The following is an 8,637-nucleotide window of genomic DNA, read 5'->3' as shown; positions in this document are numbered from 1 at the left end:
TGATTCCTGCTGGGATCCTGATTTTTTATTCTTTGCATTCGTCCGGTCAACGCTGCCGATGTCGGTTTTTCTTTACGCTCTCACATTTAAGTTATCCATGTCTGTTCTCGCCGTTCCTGGGAAGATATAAACTGTCAATCACCTGTGGCACATTCCCGCTTACCGCCAGCGGTATACGGGTATGTGCCACACATGTCTGGAGGAAAGGGTTTGACGACGTACGCTACAGGATTTTCAGGTTATTCAGCTCACGACCAGGCAGTCTTATTCCTCTAGCCCTCTTAACCTCCCAGGCCAATTTTGGTCTACACCAAGCTAAGTAGGTGGTCACGAGAGCATCCAGACGTAAAGCCCCTTGATCAAGGAAAGTAACGACACTCTCCTCCGCGCGCGAGTTTCCTCCTCGATTCTCCTCGCACGCCGCCGGCGCGCGCTGCGCACGGCACCATTTTTCGCCGGCGCTCCCGCGGGCGCGCCGTAGAAATCAACGGAGGCGCGTGATGTCGGGCCACTTTCTCGCCCCGGTGCTGTAGAAAACTTTGAAAAATGGTGATAACAAGATCGAGAACACTCAAATGAACGTTCAATAAAATATTAGTTTCTTTCGAAAGCCGTGTAAATTGGGCATGCTAATTTAAAAAGAGCTTTATGCAGCGTTCCATCATGCAGACGTCTTTTTCTGCCACATGATAACATGCTTTACACTTACATCTGAAATAATTTAGCTTGCGTGATGTCCGCCTGTGTCTGGATTTTTTGTCTCTTTCCTGTGCGCGCATGTGCAACTGAGGCACTTACAGCGTCGCATCTTGAAATGACATCGTGGATAATACATTGTCCATCCATGTGTTATCTGACGTGAAAGTAGACTTGCGCGGTGGTCTCCAAACTGAAGAAGACGCTTGCGCAGTGTCAGTACGATCAAGCGGCGCCAACAGCAACTCATCTACCGCAATAACAGAAGCGTCGGAGAAAGATTTTTCAGAATATTGTTTTGGCGTTCCTGTCAAAGAAACTAGCACTCGGTTTACCTGTGAGCGGTGACATACCGCACGAATGTCAAAACACATCGATGCGATGATTTTAGCTCGTGTTATATGAACAGAAAGAAGCTCTCCGAAAAACAGAAGAAGGGTAATTTTAAAACATTTGCTATCAGAGCGAGAATTTCCGGCCTCTGCCTCGAAGCAGATATCGACAGCAAGCGAGCGTGATCGGCAGAACACCCCCTGCACGTCGTCTCCGCGAGAAAACCAAATTATGATCGTCTCCCAGTTATGCGTGCGTGGCATCCAAATTAAGAAGCAAACTGACGAACTGAAAAAAAAAACAATGTTAGCTAGCTGGCGCTGCTCATGTACAGTACCGTGGGCCTACATTCTCTCATTTCATTCTTTCATTCATTTGATTTTTCAGGGCCTGCATTCGTTGCATATGTGTGGCTGAAGCGCATATCAAAGTAAGCTGGAAGAATAACGCCTTTACAAGCCGCTGTTCGAATTTTCAGTAAAACAGACAACGTATCCTGCAAGAATGTTACAGCGCGGAAAAAGAAACGCACGGGCGAGTAGAGGCCACACGGATAAGCACTGAATTGTACCTGAGGTTTATTTGGGAAAACACGCATATTAGTAGAGCCACAAATGCAAATCTGAGCAAGGAAAATAGGAAAGCAGAAACACGGCACGGAAAAAAAACTGATCTCTAAAGTGAGTCGTCATGTAGAAGACAACAAAGCAATACCGGTGTAACAGGGGCCCTTTTGATCGCGATCAGAGCCGTTCCAGATCAGGTGCTGCTACTATATCACTTATAATCGCGATCAGGCCCGATTGGGATCAAGATCAACGCGATCTGCTCATCGATATCTGGCTCCCAGATTGCAATTTGACTGACGTTTGCGCTAAACTCGATCCGGATTAGTTTGGACCGAATAGCAGCGATGATTGTTGATCGCGATCAAGAAATCCGACCCGGACTGATTCTGATAGCGATCAAAACTACCCGTGTGAGACCGGTATAAGAGGTAATCTAGTTTTTCGTTGGTGAACGGAAGACATGATAATGCAGGCATGACTAAGACGAGCCATTTCGGTCGCGGCCTGCTAGATAACGGCTTACTTGCGCTATCAGAGTGTTATTTGTTGTGCGTTGTGCTTGTGTGTTTCTTTTGTTCTTGCGACTGATCGCATTTCTGTCACAATTTTTATGCGTGAATTCTCCCCCCCCCCTAAAAAAAAAACCCTCATTTGGGAACGAGCGCCAGTAAGCGTCATCTCTATTCATCCATTCGTTTGTTTTTCCACCAAACATTCACAATAAACGGAATCTAACAATCACGACAAGCGCGATCGAGAAGCTGTATCATCGCGCGTAATCGTTCGCAGCGGAAAGCAGATCCTATAGCTGTGCACTTTAGACTGAATGAGAGTTACCGCCGTGAGAGGTGATGGACTCTCAGCTGAATATTCAGCATATTGAGGACAACCCCATTTTTAAGCAACGCGCAAATAGCCTACGAAAAAAAGACGTTGATGAGCAGGCCGGAACGATATTTAAAATGTAGCATTCGGCGATGCTTTGATACGAGCAATAGGACAGGCGCCTTACCTCGCAAAGAACGCTGTTCTTTGTCGGAACAAAGTTTCTTTGGCCGATGTTTTGCAGCCACTGCTTCTTGCGCAAGCCATCACGCTTACCATGGGGAATCGTAAAAAGTGCATAACCGTTTGCATTCTCATTGTGGCAGTTATAGGTGCAACACAACGGCATAGCGCCCACGCAAAGCACAGAAAACAAAGCGCGCGCAACGTTTGCTACGCGGAGCCCCGGCGTAAAATGGCGCGAGCGAAAAAGAAAAATACCAGCAAAACGCGAGATCCGCGCGTCTCCAAGGGCAACGGCGAAGGAGACCAATCGTCGGCGCGGAAAAGCGGCGGAGAACGGGGGGACGCGTAAGGGGCGAGGAGGGAGAGAGGAGGACGCGCGCGGCGGCGGCGAGTACACTGAATGGCGGTACTTTCCCAAGATCAAGGGGCTTTATCCAGACGTAGGCGGCTAGGTAGACAGATAGATACGTAGATAGAAACGCAGATAGAAACGTAGATAGTTCGCTAAGAAATGCTTGGCATTTAAAAGAGGAGATGCGCTCGACCTCTGCGTCTCGACATCGCTCGCCTCGCAATCGCTCCGGCCAAGGGGTGGTGTTGGGGGTGGGAGGGGGGTGCCGCAATCGATTAATCGGACAGCTTTAAAGGGGTCATGAAGCACCCCTTGGGCTGATTGAAAAAACACATCCTGCGGAAAGCTGACACGGCTATGAACTGCTCTGCCAAATATTACAGTCGTGCGCGCCGCGTAATGGCCACAAGCGGAGCGCGAAGTTGCCGTTTCCCCAGGCACCCTCTTTTCAAACAGAGGCCGGTTCTCACTCTCGTCGGTGGGCGGGGCGTCTGTCCGCTGTACGTCGCAAAGACATAGCATGCTTATTGGCCGATAGCCGACGTAAATTGAGAGCGGCGTTCGGATCAGATGCGCTTCTTGCCGCGGAATGCCGCCACTTGCCGGCGCCGCACTCGCGCAAGCGAATCACAGCGGGAGAGCGATCGCGTTTCATGACGCGCGCTGGCGTAACTTCTTTCCCCCATGCCATCCCTCCCTGTCTAGCTTCCAGTGCGCTCGTCGGCACGAGAAAAGAGAGAAAGCGCTGGGAGCGTGCGCCAAACCCCCGTAACTCCGCTGATTCTTGACGGATTCGAGAAATTTTTGCGGCAATCGATTCGGGAGGCAGTACACTCCGATACTGAGGCCATTAGATCATTACTTGGAAAAGTGGTTCATGACCCCTTTAATCGATTAATTCGATTAAATGAAAGGCGCGCATCGATGACGATTAATCGTTCTGCGGCGTACTTATAATAGATTAATTGATTAATCGTTCATCGATTTTACCATCCCTACTGCGGCTATGCGAGCTCTATGTCGGGATCCAGCCACGGGAAAGCCGATTACGAGTGGCGCAGTGCTCGACCAGCTTCCATGTTTCTCAAGCCTTGCGCGGCCGAGTGCAAGCTTTCGCCTTTTGTTCTTTTTTTTTAGAAACGCCGCGTCGTATTTAGTCGAGCGGTCACTCAACTCCTTCGGCTGAAGGATATCAAGTGGACGCTCGTTGGAGAATACGGAGGCTACGCCCAATGAGGGGGCTAGCCTCTCCTTTGCATTTGCTCGAAGGTATTATAGTGTATTTGGCGAAGTCAATACCTGTTTTTTTTTGCCAGTATAAGTGCTGTTGTTACTGTCATAGTTTTTGTTGTTGCTGTTCGGAAGAATCCATAAAAGAGCTTGAAGGTTGTTTTCGAAAGAAATAAAAGCAGCAAATATCTTTGACGCTACTATGCAGTTCAACTTTCTTTTATGACTGGGTTTGCTGAAGATGAAGATGGCAGCACTTCATTCCAGTGTTAATATGTAGGTGAACAAAAGCAACAACAATACACAAGTGTGCATTTCGTGTGTGGATTGCTTTTTTTTTGTTTGCATTACATGAATGCTGAAGAAATCTTTCAGTGCTTCCGAATATGTTTAGATAAGTTTATTTTGGACACGTTATGAAGACGGGCGTTCGCAGAGGTGGGTTTTCGGGTCGCACACGAGTCCCGGCTTGCATTCGGATTGTAATGGCACGCCGCTTGCGGGAAATGGGCATGGCTGGTCCGCATCTGCATTCAAGGTTTGAGAGAAACAAATATTCTTTGTCAGCGCGGTCAGTGTCGTGCGGCTGAATTAAGAGAATATGTAGCTGTTCTGAACAGCACATAACCCGCATTTAACATCACTTCAGCAATACCAGCCATCATTTGACAACTCTAATGAGCACAAGCAATCACTGATCAAAAACTCACAAGGTCCCTCATGCATTCGCCTATGACCACTCGAAGGCGGAAGCCATCTTCCTTTTCTTCTCGGACGATGTACTGATCCTCCCCCGCTTCCCTCCGAAAGCTTTCTGCACCTAATGGGGTTTTACACTGCCTCTAAGATCGGACGCACGGCAAGCTCTTTTTGCAGCTCATCTGATTTCGCACTGCCTCCGTGATCGGCCACCTTTCAACAAGCGACGATATCATCATGTGACGTCACCTTATGTGACGTGATGATGATGTGTTATGATGATGCGATCACGTGGTGATGATTTTTTGCATCACTAATGTTGACGCCGATGGTCACTTTTCGCGTTTGATAAGGCATCCAAGGCTTTCAGCTTAATATTTCGCCAACATATTAACCAGTGCGAACGAGTACTCTGGAGCCACGAATGTGCCTTCAGGGGCAATGTATGTAGCAGTATATCGGAGTACTTTACCTATCCAGCGAATGCAGCCCACGCAGCATTCGCAGAAGCTGGCTTCGGAACTTAGGCGTCCGGGACATTGTTCTGGTCTGAGCTTCGGACACTTGACGCTGTCGCAGTAGTTGGGTGGACAGACGAAGGCGCAAGCAGCCGACACAAACAGCAGAGCACCGAGCAATCTCAGCATCGTGGCGCTGCAGATTATAGAACCTCAGCCGGTGAAACTGCAAAGTGAACAGTAAATGTCACCTGATGAGGCACAATTGTGCGTGTAATATGCGTGTAGTATGCGCGAATTATGATCGACCGACCGAATGTTTAAAATTCGCACATCATTTTAAGGCAGTGGAGAGTACATTCAAAGACAGAAAATGAATATGTTGTCTTTTGTTAGTTTTAGTAAATAATACTAAATAACATGCAATTAAATATCTAATTATTCTGCAGTCAGTCATGCTCCATTTTGAAATAAGAAGAAGAAACCGTAGGCTCAAAATGCATGCGCAAATTGTTTTCAGTTGCACTTATTTAGATAGGCTCGCGTCTTTAAACGGTGTCGCATATTGTATTTTTCTCTTCTGTTCACTTTATTTCTCTTTTCGTCTTCTCGTTCCTTTTTTATAACATATCTCTTCCCTTTACCCATTCCCCTCACCCCTTTTCCCAGCGCAGGGTGGCCAGCCGGTCTGACATCTGGCTAACCTCCGTCAATTCCGTCAATTTCTTCCCCCTCCTCCTTCATTTAGCGCAAAGAAAAAAATAATAAATTTTACGTTGGTCTTGGAACTAGGCACATCGACCGAGCCGTCGAACATCGTGGTGCCTTCACCCAAGTAGTCGGCTGCAGTCATTGCTAGCACATTGAGGTTAAAGAAAGCCACAGTGGTGATGCAGAAGGCTCAGTTAATCCTATGCGAAAGGTATCTCACATTTATTGGCCACTAGTCCAAAGGAATAGCAACAACAAGCTGCGTCCACATATGTAGACGTTGCGCTTCAAGGGTTTATAGAGTCGGGAGCAAACGTTCGAGGTTCATCGCACTTGCACAAAACAAACAAATAAATAAATAAATAAATAAATAAATAAATAAATAAATAAATAAATAAATAAATAAATTTCTTCTAGCACAGCTTTGCAGCGCATAGCGTTGCGGCCTGTCTAAACATTGGTGCCAGCAACACCACGTGTTTAAGGATTTTTCAGCCTACAAAAGTTATTCGTTACTTATTACACAAAACAGTAATTTCATCACCGCCAAGTCGCGTTCCAACACATTATAGTGTCGGTCACAACTTAATAATAGATACAAGCTCCGCCCCCAGAACTTCGGCGTGCCTGCCAATCATAGCAAGAGGTTCGTGATAGGTGGTTTTCATTCTAACAATGAGCACTTCTTTGCTACTACTGTAAAACTAAGCGCACTAGCAATTAAAAGTTCGTCGTCTCTTCTCAAAAATATTAAGTTTGGCTTAGCAGTGGTGTCAGAATCTTCTCTGAAATTTGCCAGAAGGTTTGTGTTTTCGACAGAAAACCAGCGACACGAACGTGTGTCTGTAAGGGAAAGTCACCTATACCTCGAACGCGCGAAATGTACATGACGTCACGCGAAAAAGCAAACGCGATTGACTTGGGCGTCTGTACGAATTCTCTCCGGGGAGGACAGCAACGGCTGTGGAAGGAATTTACTTCAAGGAATTAGAAGACCCAAACCACCAAGAAAAGACAGGCGAAAGGTGGTTTGCGTCTTCTGATTTCTTGAAACATGCGCCATCTAGCCAAACAACAAGCTTTACGAAGGAGTTTACATTTGTTCTTGTTTTGTAACCGACTCTGCGTATTGCACTTCGAAGCTCCGAGCATTGTAAGTCAGATATAAACGTACAGGCAACCACTCACCAAAGTCTATTCTCCCAGGTTGCAGGCAAAGCGGTCGTTCGTCAACTGGCCGGCGGTCTATCTTTACGGGCCACTCTTATAGTATGTGTTATGCTGCCAACAGAGATACCGACAGCACGCGAACGGCCGACGAATGTCTCAACAGTCCGAGATAACGCGCTAAATGGAAAAGATACCGACCCGGTCGCTTGTAATAACATGCGCCGCGATTGTGGAATGCCTTATGTGAAAGTGACACAAAGATATCAAAAAGAACAGCAGTCGATCGTACCCTTTTCTGTGGCACTGCTGGCTTGCTTGTCGAAAGTGATAAAATAATGCAACAAGTGCCCGGTTTATTTGGTTTTAGTCATAACAATAGCAAAGTTTTCGATGGTTCGTCGTCGTTGATCACGGAGATCTTGGACGGTGATCGGCAGCCGTGATGAACTCACACGCAGGCAGCAGCAGACATCAGATGAATGAAGTCGTTTATGATAAAGCGAAATGATACATACAATAACTGAGCTGAGAAAGATACAAAGTTTAAAACAGGACATATGTAGAGTCGCACTGTTCGACTTGTAACAAAGTTAGAGCCCCGACTGTACTAGCTTGCTATTACCACTTGCCATTGCCACTAGCCTCACTGATCTATCAGCGTCCTTATTACAGCCCAGGCCAGCTTTACGTACGTACATTGTATGGAGCCTCACCGATCTATCAGCAACGCTGATTACAGCCCAGACTGTGGTGCCGCAGACGTACAGGTCAATATCTACTGCAACAAACAAAGAAAAAGGGCGGTGGCATCCCTTCATCCCTCCCTCTACCCCGGCAGCCAACCAGAGCGTAAGTACTCGTAGGCCACTGCCCACCGGGCAGGACCTAAACGGAAAAACCAATACATTACGAAAAACAGCGGTTTTCCTTCTTTCTCATCGACACGTGGTCACGCACAGTGTCAGGAGCCGACGCCACATGCGCGGAATTCATTGCTCACACATTCCGCGCTTCAGAGGCATCGTCGGCCAGCAAAAGGGCCGTCGCCTCCAACTTGGCGCAAACGAGGCTGCTGGGGTTTCGCCTCTGCAGCGTGTTCCCGTCGCTGTTCGATGTCATCAAACAGCGCCACCTGTGCTTCAGACCCATGTAGTGTGGTCTGTCTCCTGACCGGAAGCGGCGCCTTCCCGTAGTTCAAAAACAAGACCGCGGCGGCCGAGGCCCCGCATTGCGGGGCCGAGGCCCCGCAATGCACTCAAACACAGCGGGAGGTGTACGGCACAGGTACCCGCTCCGAAATCCGACCCCTCTCGGCATGCCGCGACCTCGCGGTTCGCCCCTTGGTGCGAAACCGCTCTCTCCCTGAGCACTCAACAGAAAAAGAAAAGCTCAGTGGCCGTTGTCGGCG

General features: G+C 47.8%; 1 long non-coding RNA gene across 1 annotated transcript; it reads right to left on the bottom strand.

The window, feature by feature from the left end:
• Nucleotides 1–4,576: 4,576 nt before the first annotated feature.
• On the bottom strand, nucleotides 4,577–7,372 carry LOC119404247 (uncharacterized). The gene is made up of 3 exons (XR_005186223.2): nucleotides 7,248–7,372; nucleotides 5,363–5,574; nucleotides 4,577–4,718 (listed from the first exon to the last, which is right to left on the bottom strand). It is a non-coding gene; the product is annotated as an uncharacterized LOC119404247 (long non-coding RNA).
• Nucleotides 7,373–8,637: the final 1,265 nt, after the last annotated feature.

This window comes from Rhipicephalus sanguineus, chromosome 9 (assembly GCF_013339695.2).
Source record: "Rhipicephalus sanguineus isolate Rsan-2018 chromosome 9, BIME_Rsan_1.4, whole genome shotgun sequence".
In the NCBI taxonomy this organism is placed as follows: domain Eukaryota; kingdom Metazoa; phylum Arthropoda; class Arachnida; order Ixodida; family Ixodidae; genus Rhipicephalus; species Rhipicephalus sanguineus.
Note: the sequence above shows the minus strand (reverse complement) of the source record. Positions and strands in the feature narration are given on the sequence as shown.